This window comes from Macaca nemestrina, chromosome 5 (genome assembly GCF_043159975.1).
Source record: "Macaca nemestrina isolate mMacNem1 chromosome 5, mMacNem.hap1, whole genome shotgun sequence".
NCBI lineage: Eukaryota > Metazoa > Chordata > Mammalia > Primates > Cercopithecidae > Macaca > Macaca nemestrina.
In genome coordinates, this window is record NC_092129.1 from 167,932,096 (window position 1) to 167,955,675 (window position 23,580).

Below are 23,580 nucleotides of genomic sequence, written 5' to 3' on the forward strand. Positions count from 1 at the left end.
TAGCAAGGGGGTTGTAAAATGGACCAATTAGCACTCTGTAAAATGCACCAATCAGCATTCTCTAAAACGCACCAATCATCAGGAGTCTAAAAGTAGCCAATCGTGGGGGGGATTGAAAAAAGGGCACTCTGATAGGACAGAAATGGAACATGGGCGGGGACAAATAAGGAAATAAAAGCTGCCCCCTCCACCCCACCTCTGCCCCCCAGCCAGCGGCAGCAATCCCAGGAAGCTTTGTTTTCTCCTTCTTAACAATAAATGTTGCTGCTGCTCACTTTTTGGGCAGTTATTTCAGAGGTGTAACACTCTCCTTGAAGGTCTGAGGCTTCATTCTTGAAGTCAGCGAGACCCTGAACCAACAGGCAGGAATAAACTCTGGACACAACGGGTTTCTGCGAAAGAGAAAAGACGTTATTCATAAGGCTGCTGTGCGAGGAGGTGGGAGGACGAGTCTCAACTCTGCCTCCCTAAAACGGTTTTAAGGATACTTACGGGATGGAAAGTAAAGTGTGCGGAAAGGCGAGTGGTGAGTAGGAAAGGTGATGCAATCAGGATTTCTGCCCAAGCGAAATCAGGCTGCATGGTTCATTATAGGAGCCATGTGCAGAAAAAGATGGCGTTATCATGATGTAAGGGTGGAAATTTTGGCCCTCTGATGTCAAGAGGTCACCCACCGGCACGGGTCCAGTTGAGGAGTTGGTGGTCTCTATAGACTTGAATTGGACAAGAGGTGCTGCTTTGAGCAACTGTTACTACAGTGACTCACGGTCAGAGCTGTGTTATCTGCAAGGAAGCCAGTGGGAATTTTAAGGTCAGTTAGAAGTAAGCAATTAAAAGCAGGCAAGCAGGTTCAATTTGGTGAGCTTAATCAGGTTAGCCTTCTGTTTAACCGTAAAATTATAGTAAAGTATTTTTGCAGTACCTTTTCTATGTTTCTTTATTTTTGTGAGTTGGGGTCTGGCTCTGTCACCCAGGCTGGAGTGCAGTGGTGAGACCACGGCTCACTGCAGCCTCAACCTCCCAGGCTCAACCATTCCTCCCACCTCAGCCTCTTAAGTAGCTGGGACCATAGGCACGTGTTACCAGGCCTGGCTAATTTTTATTTTTATTTTTTGTAGAGATGAGGTCTTACTATATTGGTAGGGCTGGTCTTAAATTCCTTGCGTCAAACATGCCTCCTACGTCTGCCTCCCAAAAGGCTGGGATGACAGGCATGAGTGATCGCCTGACCACCTTTTCTACGTTTAGATAGGTTTCAATGCACAAATACCAATGTGTTGCAATTGCTTACAGTATTCAGTACAGCGGCAAACTATACAGGTTTGTAGCCTGGGAGCAGTAGGCTCTACCGTGTAGCCTAGGTGTGTGATAGGCTGTACCATCTAGATTTGCGTAAAGAAATTGCCTAATGACACATTTCTCAGAAAATATCCCTGTTTTTAACTGACACATGACTGTATTCATTTTAGCCAGCGTTATTCTAAAAAACAACAGATGTAGCCAGATTGTTTGCATGGCAAGCTATAATTGCTACTAGAATGGCCAACTTGAAAAAGTCATTCCACAGATGTTTGTTAATCACCTATTATGTGCAAGGTAGTCTGCTGAGATATGTTACCCGGGCTGCTGTTTTCTGCAAATAGACAGAACAACTCTTTGAAATTTTATCTCTTAACTCCCAAACACTCTTCTGCCTCCATAATTTCAGTTTTTTAACTACAGCTGCTCACTATTTGGTAAGGGGCAGCTAAAATAGTTTCATCTTTAACATCGACATTACTTTCCCATTTAGCCTTTAATGTGATCTTGTGTGCTGTTTGTTTGTGTATTAATATTTGTGACTGTGTGTGTTATACTCAGAAACTGCCTTGCCTTTCTTCAACTCTGTACCCTTGCAGGGGAGGCCCTTAAAACCCCCTTGCTCTTTGAATTGTGTGCTCTTTAAATTTTGAAGATGGAAATGGAAGACTTAGGGTCGTAATGCCTACGAAGCACTTTCTCTTTCTCATATGTTGTTTCATTTGTTGTCACAGCAAAGCAAATAACTTCAATGAAAAGATCACAAACTTTGGAATCAGCAAACTACAGCTGGAATCTTGATTATGCTACCTTACTAACATGTTCGTCTTGGCCAAGTTATTTATGGATGTAAGATTCCTCGGCTGAAAATGGGTTCCTCATAACAGCCCAGTTTCAGGTTGCTTGTGAAGGGCCCGGTGAGGCACCATTTATCAGTGCTTAGGAGGCATTTCATTTTGTTCTGACTCCTTTTTTCTGATGAGGAAAAGTGGAGAACATGAAATAGCACAATATGTCTGTTTCGTAAAACTTGTCTACAGCTCTAATGAGACTACATAAACTAAATGGGTATATTTCAACCATTTTGAATCAACTTTATGGCTACTGGAGATAAATTTAGGTTAATTCTGGTTTCCTGTAGTTGCCTGAGGGAGTGTAACTTCACATATCCACAGTGTAAAATGACTTATTCTCAAAAGATGTTTGGCTGTGTCCTTCGAACAGATGAACTAACGTATGTTTTCTCCAGAGAAAACCAGCTACAGATACTCTGATTCAACCTATAAGATTTAGATGTTGCCATTTACTATATAAAATATGCGTTGGCCTAGGAAAACTAACTGAAAGCTTATTAAATTGTCTTAAAAGTGCCAATAATATTTCCACCAGAGTATTTTTTCTTTCTCAAGCATCTGTACTTTTGAAGGTCTCCAAGGAGATAGACATGAGTATGAAATCACCCCCCTAGCATGGGCTGTGGGGTGGGGAATTGGGAGATGTTGATCAAAGAGTACAAAGATCCAGTTACAAAGGAGGAATATGTTTTCGGGATATATGGTACAGCATGGTGACCGCAGTTATGATAATGTATTGTATATTTCAAAATTGCTAAAAGAATGTATTTGAAATGTTTTCACTACATAAAAAATGACAAGTATGTGAAGAATGGTAATTGGCTTGATATCATCATTCTACAGTGTGTACATATATCAAAGCTTCATCTTGTACCCCATAAATATATACAATTATTATTTGTCAATTAAAAAAAATTTTAAAAAGGAATTAGCAAATGCTGCAAAAATGGCCAACATAGAGGGCATTTACCTTTGGGGTGCTCCTGTCTTACCTTTTATACCTTTCTCTTTGCTCTTACATTCTCCAGTCCCTTCTTGCCATCCATTAGTTCCCTGATCCCCTATTCTAAAAATCCCTGTAGACCCAGGGATTGCTCAACCTACAGGGCTATGTCATTAGCCTTTTCCCCTGACAAAACCTGTTATTTCATTTTGACTCTGCCACAGTTGGGAAAGCAATGGCAGACTTAATTCATCTTATTGACTCATAAGCAATTTATTATTCTTTGGGGGTGGGAGAAGAAAGGAAAGGTTGGGATATAACATTCTTTTTTAAAAATTTAATTTAATTTTCTTTAAGTTCTGGGATACATGTACAGAACATGCAGGTTTGTTACATAGGTGTACATGTGCCATGGTGGTTTGCTGCACCTATCAACCCATCATCTAGGTTTTAAGCCTTGCATGCATTAGGTGTTTGTCCTAATGTTCTCTCTTCTCTTGCCACACACCCCCCGACAGGCCCTGGTGTGTGGTGTTTCCCTCCCTGTGTCCACGTGTTCTCATTGTTCAACTCCCACTTATGAGTGAGAACATGCAGGATTTGGTTTTCTGTTCCTGTGTTAGTCTGCCGTGAATGATGGCTTTCAGATTCATCCATGTCCCTGCAAAGGACATGAACTCGTTTTTTTTTTGTGTGTGACTGCATAGTATTCTATAGTGTATATGTCACATTTTCTTTATCCAGTCTATCACTGATGGGCATTTGGATTGGTTCCAAGTCTTTGCTATTGTAAACAGTGCTGAAGTAAACGTATGCATGCATGTGTCTTTATAGTAGAATGATTTATAATCCTTTGCGTATATACCCAGTTACGGGATTGCTGGGTTACATGGTATTTCTGGTTCTGGGATCTAACATTCTTAATGTAGGCCGGTTGTGCTACCTTATTTTATCCTGACAACTATATTAACCCATTCTCACACTGCTATGAAGTACTACCTGTGACTGGGTAATTTACAAAGAAAAGAGGTTTAATTGGCTCATGGTTCTGCGGGCTGTACAGGAAGCATGTCTGGAGAGGCTTCAGGAAACTTACAATCATGGCAGAAGGCGAAGGAGGAAGGAGGCATGTCTTACAAGGCCGGAGCAGGGGAAGGAGTAAAGGGGGAGGTGCTATGCACTTTTAAAACAACCAGTGCTCATGAGAACTCACTATCATGAGAACAGCAAGGGGGATGCCTACCATCATGTGGGGAGACTCCCAAACACCTCCCAACAGGCCCCTTCTCCAACATTGGGGATTACAATTCAACATGAGATTTGGACAGGGATGCAAATCCAACCTTTATCCACAACTATATGAAGTATATATATATTATTTTCCTTTTTACAGATGAGAAACCTGATACTTTGAGAAGTAAAGTTGCCTAAATAAAGTCATAAATTGCAGAAGTAATTGATTTCAGGTCTTGAAGACCCCAGAGCATGTAGGCTGTCTGCAGGTATACTAACAGAGGGATTTACATTCACCTGAAGACACAGCCTGGGCCACAGAGGTCAAAGAATCCCCAGCACAATGGCAGGCCGTGACGAGGATCTTACTCCTTATAGAGCCAGCTCCAGATCTTAGTAGACAGTCCCCCACACCCCATTTTAATTCAAGATATGTCCTTTGTTTTAGAAATGACGCAATAGGGGCAGGTTCCTTGACCTGCTATTGTTTTTCTTTGACTAACCGAGAATCTCTAATCCATGGGCAACCCAGTGGGAGCACCCAAAACAGAGTAGAGACATGGGATGTTGAGAATGGTGGTGAGGAAAGAGCAAAGTCCCCTGGCAGTGCAGCACAGAGGCCTCAGCCTGCTTTGCAGTGGGCGTGACACAAGGCTCTGAGGTGCTCTCAGAGAAGCCGCTCTTCCAGTTGCTACTGAAGGGTGTCAATGGCCAGACCTCGCTTAAGAAGAAAGAAAACAATAACTCTAGGCCAGTGTGGTGCCTCACGCCTGTAATCCCAGTACTTTCGGAGGTCAAGGCGGGTGGATTGCTTGAGGTCAGGAGTTTGAGACCAGACTGGCCAACATGGCAAGATCCTGTCTCTACCAAAAATACAAAAATTAGCCAGGCCTGTTGGCCACACTTATAATCCTAGCTACTCTGGAGGCTGGGACATGAGAATTGTTTGAACCTGGGAGGCAGAGGTTGCAGTGAGCTGAGATCGCCCCACTGCACTCCAGCCTGGGTGACAGAGCGAGACTGTCTCCAAACAAACGGACAGACAGAGTTTTAGAAAAATGAACTGATAATGGGTTCATAATGGGATAGGGAAAATGAGAGTGTTTGGAAAACAGTACAAATTTTTTGTGGTCGATTTTTGAGTGTAGACCATGAATCTGAACCAAATCCCAGAGTGAGAAACCCTCGGCCTATCTTTCTCCACAATGCTCGCCTTAAATGACTTTTTAATTAAACCATTTGGGGGTTAGGGGGTGAGTGGGACAAGAAGGGAAAAGAAAAGGGGGATGGGATTGTGAAGGGGCCTGCTGTGCCATTTTAGTGTCAACATCTCAACTCTGCAGGTGGTTCGTGTTAAGATTCTATGAAGCTACCCAAACAGATTCATGTGGCAATAAATTAAATATTTCAACTTTCTTTCCCTTTGGTTTTTTTCTTGCAGCTGAACTGATGGCAAGCTGGAGTGGAGTGTGTGAATGGGTAAAAATAGGCTACTAGAAAAGCCCAGACGTCTGTTGTAAACCATAGTATACTTATCGACAAATGCTGTATTGACAAATGCTGATTGCTGGAGAGGCAAGGCCTGGGTGTTTATGTTTAACACTCTGAGAAATAAATAGACAGTGTTGCTTGTGACCTGGAATTTACTGCTGTCCTTTCAACCCTCAAGCAAATTAAGGAGAAACCTGCTGGACTTGCATGTCAGTGGGAACAAAGTAAAACACTGTCCAGTGCCAGAGGGAGCCGCCTTTTCAAAAGAAAGGGAAAATATCCCATCTACTGGTTGGTTGGTTGTCCTCCTTGAGTTCCATTTTTAAATGTTTACTTCACCTTATTCATGTTAAAAAAAGAAACAAAAGCCTCAAAAAAGGGGAGGGGGGAGGGAGGATGTGGTATAGGAAGATAAAAGGGAAACTTTATAAAGAGATACATCAACCAATTGCAATATGTAAATCTTATTTTAATCCACTTTGAAATGACATATAAAATAAATGAGGAAATAATACAAAGAAAAACTATTTTTGAGGCAATGAGCAAATTCGAACACTGGATATTTGAACATGCCAAGGAATTACTGTTGGATTGTTTGTTGTGATAAGAGTAATAGTTATGTTTTCAGAAAGAGTCCAAATCTTTTAGAGATGCAAGGAAAATAGTTTTAGATGAAATTGTATAATATCTTGGGTTTGCTTCAGAGTAACCCAGGGAAGAAGGGAGGTCAGGGAATGGCTGGAAATATACATCCAATGAGATTGGCCATTAAGTGGATAAATGTTCAACCTGGAGTTTCATGATACGATTCTTTCTGCTTTTGTGTGAGAAATATTTTGAAATATTCCATAGTTTGAAATATTCCACATTGAAAAGTTAAAGAGGAAGCCCCATGAGATCAGGCTGTGATCTCAAACAGCAGAGCTGCCCTGATTAGAAGCCTGCCATCATTGGAGGAGTATCCCCAAAAGCCTGAGAAAGCTTCCTCCTTTTAAAATTGCTTTTGTGTTGTTCCCATGAACTCACTGTCTTGGACCAGAAACAAACCATGAACAGTCCTTTTTTTGAATCAATTCAAAGAAAATACGGTAGGAAGGAGCTGAGCAGAAGATGAATGTAAATGAAAGGGAGCTAAACCTTGTCAAGGGCAACCTATAGCCAAGGTGTAGATACCAAGTGCACTAGACCGCACAGCCAGCCATGCACAGCCTGCTATGCCCAAGACCCCAGCAGCTGTCTCAACAAGAGCCACGGTTCATGATATCTAAGCCAGGCCTTTGTGGTGTTTGTGTCTTTGGACTGGTGTACCTTGGTACGTCATAAAAATCCAGATGGTTTTGCTTCTTGATTGAAATAATTCTTTTGCAATGGATTTTGTGGCAAGTTTTCTGAACAAGTACTATATACTGAAATGGCTTGCTGGAAGACAGCAAATGTGCCCTTCATGTCTTTGAAATACATCTGAAGCATTGGGCCAGGTCCCTTTTTATAGAATGACATCTTGAGGAAGATTCAGTTACATCTTTGGGCGATGACTCCAGGCTGCTTACAAAGGAGCGAGAGGGTTTTATCTCCATGTCAGGTAAGCAGAATAACAAGACAATAAAAGCTCAGAAAAGCCAAGCCTCCTGGGAGATACTGAACTCAAAGACCAGAGCTGAAGAGCTAATGCTAAACAAACCGAGGAGCGTGCCACAGCCTGGAGCACCAAGGACTGCTGCTAAAGAAGTTTTCAAGTAGTATTGTTTCTGTCTTCATTTGCAGGCCTGACCTCCTCAAAATAAAAAAAGAAAGATGGAGAGACAGAAAAGAAGAGACCGGGAAAGACAGCTGTTGACTCGTGAATGCGTATGAGAGGAAGGCAGTATGTCCCATCTGGGGCTTTGATGCTGCATCTTGGCTTTTCTCAAATCACTTCTCCAGTTCACTCCACCTACCACTTTCCTTCACCAAAACAAGCCTAAATATACTACTACTTCTTCCTTTTTTTTTTTTTTTTTTTTGACACTGAGTCTCACTCTGTTACCCAGGCTGGAGTGCAATGGTGCGATCTCGGCTCACCACAACCTCCATCTCCCGAGTTCAAGTGATTCTCCCGCCTCAGCCTCCTGAGTAGCTGGGATTACAGGCACCTGCTGTCATGCCCGGCTAATTTTTGTATTTTTGTAGAGAGGGGTTTCATCAGATTGGCCACGCTGGTCTTGAACTCTTGACCTCAGGTGATCCACCGGCGTCAGCCTCCCAAAGTGGTAGGATTACAGGTGTGAGCCACCGTGCCTGGCCTCTAAATATACTTCTAAATGAAAAAAGCAAACTGCTCCTTGAGCTGGCACTAGTGGGTAGTTTGAAAAAAGCAGATGGGGAATTCAAGAATATAATTCTACTTATCTTGGCATCTGGAGAAAAGATGTACCTGTATTATTTTTTAAGATCCTTTATCTTTTAAAAATAAACTTTTAATCTTACAGCTGTTTTGAATTTACAGAAAAATTATTATGATAGTGCTGACAGTCCTCTCATGCTCCACACCTACTACCCCCTATTGTTTTTTTAATATGAAAAGACATTTCATTATTCTGACTTTACTATATAACATGTTAGTGAACACCCTGGATTGCATTTTCTCAAATGGCAAATGAAGAACATTTCTCTTTGATTCCCCTGAGTACCTCAGTCATCTGTCTTTTAGAAGATCTAGTTTCTTGCACCATCTTTAGTACTGTCCATGAGGATACTGACAGTGCGTAACAGTAAAGAACGTTTGCTAAGTTGTTTTCTCATTGGTCTTTGCTCAAAGTGTTCACGTTTTTCTTCCCGTCTGGTTTTCAGCACTTGATCTTGTATTTCTTCATTATTGTGCACAGAATCTGGTTGAAGGATGGGTTTTGTGTGTTCATAGGGAATGTCCACAGAAGAGTGGTAGCAGGCTCACGTCCTGCCATTGGAAGTCACAGCAAGCTCTACTTTGCAATGATAGTCTTCAGGTAGAGAAGAATACATAGATTTATAACACACACAATATAAAGCTCCATTTTGCATTGGCAATAAATGTTTCAAGACAATTTGCTTTACTATCATCTATTTTACTGCTGCTACAGCCATAGGGTGTTGAGATGCTTGTCAGGTGGTATAAATATCTTCAAAAAGGATGTTTTGAAGAGAAAATGCTTTGAAAATTTGCTTCTAGGCACATCAGTTTTCATCACTTGACAGCTCCTCAGCTCAAGTCTGCCATCTTGTTGCCGCCAATATTAACATCTTACATTTGTGTGGTGCATTTGTTACAATTAATGAATCAACATTGTTACTATTTACTAAAGCCCATAATGGATTCATATTTTCTCCGTTTTTACCCAACATATTTTTTCTGTTCCAGTAACCCATCTAGGATCTCACATTACATTTAGTTGTCATTTGCTCTTAGGTGCCCCTTGGCTGTGACAGTGTCTCTGACTTTCCTTGTTTTTGATGACCTTGATAGTTTTGAGAAATCCTGGTCAGGAATTTTGTGGAATGTCCCTTAATTAGGATTCAAAGGATGTTTCTCTCATGATTAGTCTAGGGTTATGGGTTTTTGGGAAGAAGCCCTTTAACTCTTTCATCTTAGTGTCTGAACATCAGATGTTTGTTCCTTTGAATCTCTTCAAAGCCAGATGGCTTTGGGCAGCACAAAATACTCTGGGCATGTGTTGCTCTGTCTCCCTGCACATTTATTTGCCTTCTAACACCTTTTGCTGTTTACTCGGCTAAAGAATAGAAACATTTAGAAACTGGGGATGTACTTGGCAATAGCATCTGAAAGGTGTATATGAAACTCATGTCTAATTATAGTTGTTATACAGGGAGGTTTAAAAAATTAAACAGTAGTTGATTATTTTAGTCACACATATATATGGTACATAAATTCTCTTGCCCTATCAAATAGGAATCTAGATTTTTTTTCTGAGATAATTTGTAGCCTTTTCCGTTTATAATTCTAGTTGCGAGAGGAATCCGCATCATCTTTAACAAGAGTGATTATTAGAAAATTTAATAACATAATCCTTCATATTAAGACAACTAAAGAGAAAAAGGTCATATAATCATCACAGAGGCAGATAAGGTACCTGATAACACTTATAAAATATAGATTGATGACTAGTTTTTTAAATACATATGATTATATATAATTACATATATCATTATATATGGTTATATATGGTACATTATTTATTGAAATATATAATGTATACTTTATATTCATATGTGTTTTTTAATATGTTATATATGTGATTATATGTGTGTGTGTGTGTGTGTGTGTGTGTGTGTGTATTTTAGCTCAAAAGCCAGCATCTTATTTAATATGATAACACTGGAGACTTTCCATTAAAGTAAGGAGCAAGGCAAGGGATAGTCATGATCTCCACTGCTATTTAATACTGGGCTGGAGGTCCTAGTCTATACAATTAGATAAGAACAAACAATTAGAAGAATAAAAATTGGAAAGAAAGAGATATAACTATCTCTGTCAAATCAATGTCAATGTGTAGATGAGGGGTGTCCAATCTTTTGGCTTCCCTGGGTCACACTGGAAGAAGTAGTATTGTCTTGGGCCACACCTAAAATACACTAACACTAACAATAGCTGATGAGCTAAGAGAAAAAATTTGCAAAAAAAATCTCATACTGTTTTAAGAAAGTTCACAAATTTGTGTTTACAAAGCTGTCCTGGGCCCCATGTGGCCTGCAGGCTGCGCGTTGGCTTTAAGCTTGGTGTAGACCTTATCTGAATCCTCATTCAAACACAAAAACTGGAAAAAAAAATTATTTTTCTAATAAAACTTTTGGAAATTCAAACATTGACTGGATACTGGCTAATAGCAATCACTAGTGAATTATCGCTATGTTTAAGTACGATAATGGCACTGCAGTGCCATTTTTTTTAACATTCTTCTCTTTAAAAGATACCTGATGAAATACGTGTAGATAAATGATATATGGGAGAATGTAGAATCTATATTATCTATAATTACCCCACAGATAAAACAAGATTGTCCATGAGTAGACAATTGTTGAAGCTGGGCGGATGGGTTCATGGAGCTCATTATACTGTTCTTCCTACTCTTGTATGTGTCTGAAATTTTCCACAATAAAAATTTAGAACAAGATTAAAACAAATAAGACAAAATAGTATCATGCATGTAATCTTAATGGTGAGTATACAGTCATTGTATTATTTTCCATTCTTTTTTATCTTTGAAATGCTTATAATTAAAATCAAAACAATTTACAGATACACAAATTATTTTGATTTTAATTATGAGCAATTCAAAGATAAAAAAGAATAGAAAGAATAGCTGTGCAGATACTTCCATTGAGAGAGGGGTTTTTTTTTTTTAACTCTATAAACTCTTACTTCTTAAAAAAAAAAAGAAAAAAAGAAGAAAAAAAGCCTAAAGTAAATAAGTGTATTAGTTCGGTTTCACACTACTATAACTGCCCCAGACTGGGTAATTTATAAAGAAAAGAGGTTTAATTGACTCACAGTTGCAAATGACTGGGGAGGCCGCAGGAAACTTACACAATCATGGCAGAAGGGAAAGCAAACCCATCCTTCTTCACAAGGTGTCAGGAGAGAGAAGTGCAAAGCAAACGGGGAACAGACCCTAATAAAACCGTCAGATAATTGTTGAGAACTCACTATCACAAGACAACAGCATGGGAGAACTGCCCCCATGATGCAATCACCTCCTCCAACACCTGGGATTACAGTTCCCTTCTCCAACACCTGAGGATTACAGTTGGGATTACAATTCAAGATGAGATTTGGGTGGGGACACACAGCCAGACCATATCAATAAGCAAAATGTTCAAGTCTGTTTACTCCTGGTAGTGGGCACACAGAGTCTGTTTCTTATTCTGTCTTTCGTTTGCTTAAATTGTTCCTTAATTTAAATAATATCCTTTATTTTTTGAAAATGTCTGTGTGTAATGCTAAGGTCACATTTGCCTTCTAGGGAAGCTGCTTGCAGCTGGTCACAGAGGTCACCAAGAAAATTTTGCACCTGGAGATTTTGTATCAGCAAGAAGTGGATAGAAAAGGAGAGGGTCGCTGGGAGGAAGGTAACACTCCCAAACTCCAGTCCGCTATACACTTTCCCATACTCTGAGGGGCTCTCCAGAAAAACTAAAAAATCAGGAGGAAGAGATCTCTAGGGTTAGATCTTTCCTCTGCTTCCTCAGTGGTGCCTAAGGCATCCCCCTCTACCCATGCCCCCATTGTGGTCAGCATCTCCTGGCCTTGATCTAGAAACTGCACCCTCAGAGTTACCCTCTCTCTGAGGAAAGGCAGTTCCAGCACTGCACTTTCAGCATTGGCTGAAAGCCTTCAACAGTTTACTTAGACCTTCTCCCTTTGTTTGGCTAACCCCAGAGAACACATCAAAGTAAGATCTGGTAAACTGTGCAGTGTTTAAACATTTTTTCTTCAAGTGGCAAGACCAAGTGCACATCCCATTTCTACAAGAAGAATTTGAGTTAAGCCTCTGTGATTGCTGAGGGCTAGGGAGGAGGGTAACTTACCCTGAGGGCTGCCAAAACCAGTCCAGTCGTTAGGGAAAGATTCTGCACAGAGACTAGAGTGTGGACCCCATAGCCATGAAAACTATGGCGTTTTTTTCTGAATTTGAGGCAGTTTTAGAAACACAAAAAACAAAAACCCCAGCAGATACTTTTCTCCCAGGTGGCTTTGTTCCCTCACCTCTGGAGAGCTATAAACCATGAAATTTATTTGGGAAGTGGGGACAGCATTAACGAAGACATAGTGTCAGTTGCTTTCTGTTAATTGCCCTTCAATATTAGTATACTTTTGAAATATGCTTCAAAAAATGATGACTAAACGGTTGAATTTCTAAAAGGAAAAAAATTGTTGTAGGATCAGATCAAGCACATTTATTAAGCATTCACTCATTCATTCATTCATCTACTAACTATTTATAAAGCACTTACTATGTTCCTGTTACAGTTGCCAGGTTCTCAAGTTACCCAGAAGACACAGTGGCCATTTACAAGGAGAGGTATTGGGTAAGGATGTGCTAAGTTTTGTCTCCATTAAATTAAATGGAAAATCAGTTTTTATCTAAGCATTTATATAATTACAGGCAGTCATTATCCAGGTTGTTTTCCAAAGGCCAAATCTGCCTCAGTGTGCCTTTGATTACTGAGACGAGGCACCAGCCACATGAAACATCTCTTCAGAACAAAGCATTCCGAAGAAATTATTACACAGGAGGTTTAGCTCAGGAAAAAGGAACAGAGAAATAGCTTGGGGTACAAAACTCTTTATCTTGCTTCTCAAGTGCAGTGGTTTAACATTTAAAAGGTTACTTTCTGGAACATTTTTCCCCTGAAAGTTTCTTTCACACATTTGCAGTCAGAAATTACAATAAAGTCATGAACATCTTTCACTCTCTGGAGGGGATTTTCTTGCTTTTACTTATGTATTAGATAAAAATAGCATTTTACTTCTCTTCAAGCCTAAAGACAGGATTACATTCAAATCTGGCTCTTTCATTTTAAAATGTGAATTGTTAACTAGGGAGTAATGAGACCCAACCCGTAACCAGGCAGCCCTGGACTTATCCTTATGTCCATAAAGTTCCCAAGTTAAAATGCGCTTCAAAGGTCTGTAAATATGAGGAATGTTACCTCCTTCCCCCTGGCACTTGCAAACATTTTAGTGGTGGTTTTTCCTGGTCAGATCCTGCTGCCTCCAGAGATTTTTTCTTTTTTTTTAAAGCTTATTTCTCTCCTGTGTTTCCTGAACTTTTTCTATTAGGCAAGATCAGAACTCCTTTAGATACCTCCTTGATTTCATTGATTGACAATTTAAACCCTACCGAGATATGTTCCCCAGTTATTTTGGACCTCGTCATTAAGTCTGAATCATGTTCTCCAGTTCACAGAAATGCTAAGATTGCAGCAACTTCGCTATAATAAATGTATACAATGAGGTGATCTGATAGACAAGCTCATTTAAAAAGAGTATTGACCAGTTAGATTTCTGATATTTAAAAAAGACGTTAACTATTGGAAAAGTCAAATAAAAAAAATAAGCCAGAGGATTTCTTACATGTGTTCCATAAAATCACAGTGTTAATATTTCAGAGCTACAGAGAGCCTTGTTGATTATCTAATATCCTTATTTTGTTATCATGGAAAGTGAGGCTGTCATATTGTGAAATATATACAGTACTTGGTTATCTTCCAGTTTTTCTGGCATACAACTCCTAAAATCCTTGGAATCTTCAAAGTAACAAATGAATTTGTGTGTGCTATTGAGTTGACTGATAGCTTTGGGTTCCTAGGTAGCTTCAGGTTGGGGTTCGTCACCAGAAAGACCAAGACAAGATTAGAGGGTTGGGACTATTAGCCCCACCCCAAAACCTTGGGAAGGGGAGAAGGGCTGAAGATTATGTTGGTCACCAATGACCAATGACTTAGTCAATCATGCCTCCCTCATGAAGGTTTCATAAAAATCAAAAAGGACTAGGTTCTGGCATCTTCCAGGTAGCTGAACCTCCAGATAGTGGAGGTTCCTGGAAGGTGGCTAGAAGGTGGTGTGCCCAGGGAGGGCTTGAGAGCTCTGTGCCCCTTCCTGCATGCCTTGCCCTACATATCTCTTCATCTGTATCCTTTGTAACATCCTTTATAGCAAACAGGAAAACTTAAGTGTTTCCCTGAGGCCTGTGAGCTGCCATAACAAATTAAGTGAACCCGGGAGGGTTGTGAGTACTCCAATGTATAGCTAGTTGGTCAGAAGCACAGATAATACAACCTGGGGCTTGCGATCTGCATGGGAAGGTGTGTGTGTTGCGGGGTGGGGCAGTCTTGTGGGTCTGAGCCCTCAACCTGTGGGATCTGACACTCTCTCCAGGTAGATAGCATCAGAATCAAATTGAATTGGAGGACACCCCGTTGGTGTCCACTGAGGAATTATTTGCTTGCTTGGTGCATGGGAGAAACACCTCCTCAGTTGGGTCACAGGAGTCTTCTGTGTTGATTGTTGTTAAGTGAGAGAATAGAGGAAACGCTTTGGGTGTGTTTTTCCCCCTCACTTGGCAGGGGGGAATTAAGGTTCCATATGGAATTAAGGTTGCTAATCAATGGGCCCTAAAAAAAGGAGAGGATCCTGGGTTGGTGGAGGGCAGTTTCGTGGGACTGAGCCCTCAACCTGTGGGATCTGATGCTGTCTCCAGGTAGATAGCATCAGAATTGAATTGAATCAAGAGGACACCCAGCTAGTGTCCTCTGCGGGATTGATGGATGGATTGATTGGCTGTGGGTTGGGAGAAATCTCCACAAACTTCTTCTTGCCCAGAGGGCACAGAAGTCTTCTGTGTTGATTGTTGTTGAGTGAGAGGATAGGAAAAACACTTTGTTTTTTTTTTTATTCTTTCATTCACAGAAGTCCACACAGGGGCCCAGAGAAGCAAAAGACAGGACTTTCCCAATATCACATCAACTGACTTCAGTCTTTCTATTCCTTGCTGCAAGATACTTCTACTAGAGAACAGAAGAAGTCAGTATATAAAGAATGTCCAAAAATAAAAATTCTTCTTTTAAAATGAGGTCTCGGTACCTCTTCAGGGAAGCCGTCCCTTCACAGTTCACAGTTCACAGTTAGGCCTTACTGATCTAAAAAGAACTGAGCTCTTCCTGGGTTTATGGATTTATTATATTTCTATGTTGCCTGCACTAGAATGTAAACTCCAAGAGGACAGGGCTTTGTCTGTTCTGTTCACTGGTGTGCCCCGAGTACCCACCACAGTGCTTGGGCCCCATGTGATGGTCAGAATGAATAAATGAATGAATGAAATGAAATCTGGCTGTCACCACAGGGACTCAGGACTAACAATAGAAGGAACAAAAATAAGATCTGAAAAAGCTATATGTTTATTACAATAAAAATAATGTACTAAATGGGCATTTTGAGAAACTTCATTTTGTTTCTTTTTGTCCTGGTAATGAGGGCTAAGAAGATCCCAGATATTACCATCTCCCTGGTGTCCCCAAACCTTTACTTATTAAGGTCAGACACCTGCCATTTAACTCATTCATTAATCCATACCTACTAGATATTTTATAATGATATTTTCAATATTAGAATCAAAGGTGCTTAGCTCAGTGTGGTGGTGCATGCCTCTAGTCCCAGCTACTTGGTCAGCTGAGGTGGGAGGATCACTTGAGTTCAGGAGCGAGGCTGCAGTGAGCTATGAGTATGCCACTGTGCTGCAGCCTGGGTGACCCTGTCTCTAAAAAGAGAAAAAGAAGAAGAAAGGATGAAATACACCAGAGGTGTCAGCCAGTAGAAAGTGAAGCAATGGACTGGTATGAGATAATCCACATCATAAATAGTAAACACTTGACTGTCATGGGTAGGCTGAGTCTAGCCACTGGGATCTTAAGAGGCTACTACTATTGATGTTTTTTTCCATATGCTGCCAAACAGTGAAAATTCATACATGTTGCCTGTTCTCCCTCCAGCAGTGACTGTAAAACTTTAATTTGATTTAATTCAAAACAATTTAAGTTATTGAGCCATGTACTCAATAAATTATTCTGCTAGGCATTTTAGGAAGAGATATATGACAAGGGCTGAGTTCTGATCAATGTAGGCTGTTTGATGCATTGCCTGCCTGGCACATTGCCTGCAAGATGTCTGTAGCAGGAAATTTTTTATCTTACAGTCATGGGGCTGGAAGGATAGGGGAGGAGCTTTTTCTGTTGAATTAAAACGGAGACACTCAAAGTTGAGTTAATAGAGGACAAAGATGTCAAACCTGAAAAAGAGTTTGATGGGAATAAAGAGACTTCCAATGACCTGCATGGTAAGCAGTTTCAATCCAGAGAAAAATATATTTGAAAAAACAACAAAGTGATGAATAAAGTGATTTTTAACAAGGTGCAAGGGACTTCATGATAGTTTTGTTAACATTGCTTCTTAAACATAACTTTCAGTGGACAATGTTGATTCTATGTAAGATGAAGACAAGAGGAAAAGGAAGAATATAGAATTTCCAGATGAAGATAAATGTCAAAGGAAGATGAAGCTTTAGACAGATAAAGACAACAAAAAAGTCATGGGAAGGCCCCGGTGAGAGCTGACTCAGTGAGGGAGCCCACACACATGACAAGGTGATAATTGAGTGTTCTGCACCCAGCAGGAAAGAACCTAGAAAAAGAGGAGAAAAATGGAAACGTATCATAAAATCTCAACAAGTTGTCTAACCCAAGAACCCAAGACAAATTTTGACAGCTTTGTTGGCTTAAGTTCCTAGCATTTTTTTTTAATTGGTTGAATTAGGTACAAGTAGCTCCATGGGTAGCAAAAGCCCACAGGTGATAGAGACAATTGCTGCAAAACAAACACGTTGCATCTTGTGGATGACAAAACAGACACCTGCCATGTGTTTGTTGTTGGATACAACCCCACAGGAGGCATGATTCATTTCTAGCAGCATGGGACCAGTGTATTAATCACAATGCTTTTGGCTGCAGGTAATAGGAAAATCAAATAAAGCAGCTTCAACAATAAGCAGAAAGTGTATTACCTCCCATGGCAGTAGGACAGGAGATGGTAAGGGCTGGATGGGGTGGCCTGAAGTTCTGGGATCAGTGAGTTCAGCTGCTTAATGTTGTCCGGATGAGCTAGATCTTTCCACCTATCGGGTCTGCCATCCTCATCATGTGTGCTAGCACCCCTCATCTTCACAAGATTGCAGTGGCAGCTCCAGGCATTACATCCTTACACAATACTAAAAGCCAGAAAAGCAGAGGGCACATAATCTTGCTGAATCCCCGCCCCCTAGCTCTTTTTAAAAATTAGAATACCTGGTTATTGGGGGAAAAATCATACTGAAAACTGCAATTGCTTATTTCACAACTTACAAAATAATGATTTGATATATAAAATGATTTTCTTTTTTTCTTTATTTTTTTTTTTTAGAGATGAGGTCTCACTATGTTACCCAGGCTGGTCTAGAACTCCTGGACTCAAGCAGTCCTCCCACCTCGGCCTCCCAAAGTGCTGGGATTACAGGCGTGAGCCACCGTGCCCGACCGCAAAATGAATTTCATTGTAGAAGTACAAACAAGATAAAAATCCTCTGGATATATATATGTCATTGAGAGAAACTCACACTCCTTAAATCTTCTGTTGCATGTTTTACATTAGACATTTTGGATCTATTTACCAAGGAAGACCACATTTTTAACTGTATGTTGTCTTTGCTTACAGTTGCAATCTATCAGAAGCTGTATTTACACAATTAGAGCCTAGTTAAACCTGAGATGAAAACAAAAATCAAGCCATTTCTTACCCCTAGGCTGTTGGAATGGCACTTTTTGTGATAGGAATAGCCCTTCTAATGCTTCACTACACAATCTAATCAAATCTATCAGTCATGATGAATTAGACCCAGTCCATCTTTCAATCTGGTCTGCTCTGGGCCTGAACATTAGACATAAAACAGTACAGATTTATTAATACAGCATTTTCCCACACCCTAACCCCATAAACCACTTCAAAAGAGAAAATTTCATTTTCACGTTTCACTTCTTAAGGAGGCCTGACTACCACACAGGCCTTGGCCATGAAAGAATATGTTCTTGGGTGGTACATCAAGTTAACGTGAAGCTTAGCAAAAAATCTGTTATGCAGGATAGTAATAACAAATTCTCACAAATGTTATGCCTGTAGGAAACTATTTTGCTTCTTTAAGTAGATGGAGGGTTGCAAAAATATTTATCTTCTTGCATTTTTTTTGGAATGTTTGGTCACTGACAATTTTTACCAATATCTTCCTTTTTTTAGCCCTTTATAGACTCAGTCCATTCCATCTAGAAAAAACAAAAATTTGATCAGATTATTAAATCTTGAAAGCCTTCTCATTTTTACTATATAAAGAGGTAAGTTTGATATTCATATTCTTTTACAAATGTGGTATAAATGCTATGGATAATATAAGGAAATATTGTCAAATAGAGGTAATTAGAAGAAAGAAAGTCTTGTTTAACTTCACAAAACATATATCAAAAAAGAACATGAAATTATAACAGTATTTAAGAAATATTTTCTCCCAAATTGTGCTAGCATTTTTGACTAGTTTAGTGACATCAACTGCCAAAAAATAGGTTCAAAGCAGCCTGGGAAAACAGCCTAAGGATAAAAAACGGCTTGATATTTTCATCTCAAGTTTAACTGGGCTCTAATCGTATAGCATGGCTTCTGATGGATTGCAACTAGTTCCTTCCTCTAAATCCATCTTCCCACCAGCAATTTTCTCCCTCTCTCATTCCCCACTTGAGGTGATGTATGTAAGTACTTGGTCTGAAGTTGCCCAGGAGGTCATCTTCGCAGTTTGGGAGGCAGCAGCAGGACAAGGCACAGCCGGTCAGGATAATTGTGGGCACCCATCTGAAGCTGTCAGTCCAGTTATAGATGTGACAGCAGGCTTGGCATGAAGGTTGAAGGTCTGGGTGTACTTCACGGGTGTATTACCAGAAGGATGATCCGGAACACAGCAGCCAGAGCGAGAGGCTCCAGTCACTCCTACGAAGACAAGCGCTTGGGATCCATAGAGGGCAAAGAAGCAGAGGATGGAACAGATCTTGAGGGTGACAGAGCCACAGAGGAGCATAGCAGCTGCTCTTCGCCATTTCTTCCCCCACGAGACCCTGGCGGCCACCCTTGTGGAAGTGTCTCCACTCCAGCGAGGATGTGCAGATGTGGTCACTCGCCTGCAGCCAGCCCCCGCCAGCCAGTGTGATGATGTCAAAGGCTATAGCACAGGGCAGGAGCCCCGCCAGGCCCTGGTCCATAATCGGCTCGGGTGGCAGCAGAGAGCCGGGTGAAGCACCTTTGTAAAGAGAACCTGAGCAGAAGCTTCCACATCTTATTTAAAAAATGTTTTAGGTTAATTTTGTTTTTATTTTCATTTTTAGTTTTAGTTTTGCTCTGTTACCCAGACTGGAATGCAGTGGCATGATCTTGGTTCAAGGCAACCTCTGCCTCCTGGGTTCAAGTGATTCTCCCACCTCAGCCTCCTGAGTAGCTGGGATTTCAGGCACCCGCCACCACACCCAACTAATTTTTGTGTTTTTTGTAGAGGCGGGATTTCACCATGTTGGCCAGACTGGTCTCGAACTCCTGACCTCAAGTGATCTGCCTGCCTCGGCCTCCCAAAGTGCTGGAATTACAGGCGTGAGCCACCGCACCTGGCACAGACCCTCACACCTTAGATTGGCAAGAATCCCAGCACTTTGGGAGGCCGAGGCGGGCGGATCACGAGGTCAGGAGATCGAGACCATCCTGGCTAACGCGGTGAAACCCCGTCTCTACTAAAAATGCAAAAAATTAGCCGGGCGAGGCGGCGGGCGCCTGTAGTCCCAGCTACTCGGGAGGCTGAGGCAGGAGAATGGCGTGAACCCGGGAGGCAGAGCTTGCAGTGAGCCGAGATCGCACCATTGCACTCCAGCCTGGGCGACTAAGCGAGACTCTGTCTCAAAAAAAAAAAAAAAGAATCTTCTCAAATGCCATTTTCAAACCAATCAGTGACAGGAGGAATCGAATTCCCGATTGGTTTAGATTAATCAAGATGTATCCCCATGAGGCTGGGAAAGTTTAGCCTCCCCTAAAGGAGGCTGAATAAAATAAAATCAGGGTTTTGTGAGAAAAGAAGCAGTCAGGGAGAAGCGCTGTTGTGCAGGCAATCAACAGCGACTGCCATAACCCTCCTCTCTTAATTTGCACTCAGTAATATTCACTCTTTGTGGTATATATGGCTCTAGGGTTTTGACAAATTCATACAGTTGTGTGATCACCATCACTACAATCAAGACAGAGAAAGGTATAGGATGAAAGAGAGTGGATAGGTTTATGCTCAACCAGCATGGATTAACTACTGTGGTAGAAACAAGTGAGAGGGAGGACAGAGTCATGGTTCTTACACGTTTGTATGAACAAACTTCCAGGAGGGTGAGCAGGCAATGTATAAGTCTAATATAGGGAGCTACGGACAGCATATTATCAGGGTTTGAAGAAGCGAGAGGTTCCCACTCTGGAGCTGTGGCCTGCCGTGTCCTTATGACTATTTGTGGCTCCCAGGACCCCTTGCTCAGGTGACCATTCCAGACGCCCATCTCTGGTTGCTGTGCGGTAGTTGCCCTGATGGTTCCTTTTGATCCCCTGGGCTCACATTCCTTGCTTTATTCTGTTCATCCTTCTTGCCAACCCTCAGCTAGACAGCCTGAGGGTATTCAAGTCCTCTGTCCAGATTCAGAACATGTTCCCATTCCAAAGAGGAAGGCTGAGTCTGCAGAGAGCCTTATTCCAGGCTGGACTGACTGGCTTCAGGATGGTGTGGTGGGAGCTTGGGTGGCCTTTTCATCGTTATTATGGCAGGTGGATTGTGCTGATGAACAGATATGGTCACTGTGTTTGAACAGAACAGACTGCTTGGACACAACAAAGAATCTAGTAAAATAAGATAATAATTATAATAAGGACAGCAAACACGGTTAGCTAACATTTACAAACCAAAAAGACCGTCCAGTGAGAGCAGCTTTTGAGCCCTGTTCCACAATACTTACAGTGTTTAGAGTCCCATGAATGCCCAACTGTGGCTAAAACAACAGTCATCTAACTTGAGTTGCTTTCTTCCAGGGGGCTGGCGCCAATGCTTGTCTTTACTGCCCAGGGCCAGGGCTTGTTCGTAGAGTGCCTTTGTGCAAAGTGGAAAAAGTCTCCCCACTCCTCACGATGCTTTTTTTCCATCTCTTGGGAAATTGTGATAATTTCCTGTAAAATTGTAATAGTCAATATCTAGATCCTTGAGGCATAAACTTTGAATGGTGCAACCAGCACAGCTGTAAACATAGCCTCAGGACCCAGTTGTTTTGAGGATAAGTCCCATTGTCTCAGAAATGTAGCCAGTCTGGGCCAGTGGTTGGAGGATGCCTGGCAGCCTATTAATGTATTCAATCAACATGTACGGAGTGGTTACTATATTCTGGGCATAGTGTTTAGTGCTTTATGGCATTATCTCATTTCATCTTCACAAAATGACCATGAACAGGTATTATCTTTATTCCTATTTTACAGATGAGGAAGTCAAAGTTTAGAGAGCTTATTCGACTTGTCCCAGTTCACAAGGTTTGTGAAAGAGCTTACCTAGAATCCTGATGGAGCTGATACTAACGTGACCACTCTGCTTCCTGAATATTTGCCTTGAATATACTGTATAGATGTATATATAGTTTTTCACAAATATCAATCCTGTTGGTATTTATGGTAATTCTTAGGGATATTCATATTATTGTATCTCTTTGTTTTCATATCTATCTGATGGGTTTCTCAAGAAAAAAGAAAGAGGCAGCTCTGTGTTACTTAAGGTGCTGCAGAAGAAGATGATGCAAACACATTAAAATGGCAAATATTGAGAAAAATATCAGTCTTTTCGGACCAAATGACTGAAGACCACACAAGTAACCGCTTCAGCAGTAGAGGTGAATTGCATGGTGCTTCTGTGTCGCTTGCTTCAGTGGGGGGAGGTGGGGACGGTGTGCTTTTGCTCAATTAAGAGGATCATCCCTTCAAATTGGAAGCCTGTTGGCAACGATTCAAGCCTGAGAGCCTGAGCTTTCACAGCGATAATCCTCAGGCTCTTTGGAGAGGTGACGAGGCAGCTTCCTCCAGAGCACATGCCAAAGAGGAACCTAGTGGCCAAAGACCATGTTGTTCTTTCTTTTTGGGGTTCTGTAGTCGTGGGAGCATGGCTTTTGGCTCAATAAAACACTCCTCCTGAAATCCTGCTATCCTCTCTTCTTCTTCAAGGAAGCTGATTAAAGCGAATGAAGAATGAAAAATTTTGCTCAACAGCTTTTTGTTTGGTTTTCTTACATGAAGGATTCCTAATTTAACTGATTTCCTTCCTAATTAGATTTAGCAATTAGGGCTGCCCATTAACCTAGGGGTTTCCTGTATGAGTCTCAGCCCCCATCATGTCTGCCTGGCTTACCGCAGCTGCGTAACTGGCAGTTAAATCCATGTCTTCTGTTCAAAGCAGAGGAGATGTACATAGCCAAACCCAGGTGGCCAGCTCTTCCATCCAGTCAGATTCAAGAAGCATGTGCAAAGCACTTCGCCAGCCACTCTAGGGTGATGAGGAGATGAGCAAGACAGTCTGGGATCTCTAGGCTCCCATTCATCTATTTATTTAGCAAATATTTATTGAGCCTTTACTATCTGCTAGGCACTGTTCTAGGCATTGGGAATGCAGTAATAAACAAAGCATACAAAATTTTTGTACTTTCTGGAAGAGGAGACAGACAATACAAAATACATAAGTAAATGTATAATATGCCACATAATGGTAAATGCTATGAAGGAACTATTGTAATCTAGGCATATGCATGAAACACACATATACGCCTCTGATGGTATGTGTTGGTGCAAAGTGCTATGGTATTACAATGGAGGAAGAAATTGATTTTGCATGGAAGAATTTGGCAAGTAGTGAGATTTAAGCTGGCCCCTGAAGAAAGTTTAGGTCAGGTGAATATCGCTGCAGTACAGGGAAGCAAGAGAAAAGCGCTCCCTAAGCATCTGAAACATTTCAGCAAAAGTCCAGGAGTGAGAAGAGAGGGGGATGCAAAGCACATTCAGGGAGCTGAGTAGCTGATGCCAGCCTCAATAGTGGGTGGAATGGCAGGTGGGACAGG

The 23,580-nt window shown here is 41.2% G+C and overlaps 1 long non-coding RNA gene and 2 pseudogenes across 1 annotated transcript; 1 reads left to right on the forward strand and 2 right to left on the reverse strand.

The window, feature by feature from the left end:
* Positions 1–222: 222 nt before the first annotated feature.
* Positions 223–15,399, forward strand: LOC105482482 (uncharacterized). Its single transcript, XR_987651.2, has 4 exons — positions 223–526; positions 11,817–11,922; positions 12,824–12,882; positions 15,266–15,399. It is a non-coding gene; the product is annotated as an uncharacterized lncRNA (long non-coding RNA).
* LOC105482481 (large ribosomal subunit protein mL42 pseudogene) lies at positions 8,534–8,922 on the reverse strand (annotated as a pseudogene).
* A 3,499-nt stretch (positions 15,400–18,898) lies between the features above and the next one.
* On the reverse strand, positions 18,899–19,684 carry LOC112426764 (p53 apoptosis effector related to PMP-22 pseudogene; annotated as a pseudogene).
* Positions 19,685–23,580: the final 3,896 nt, after the last annotated feature.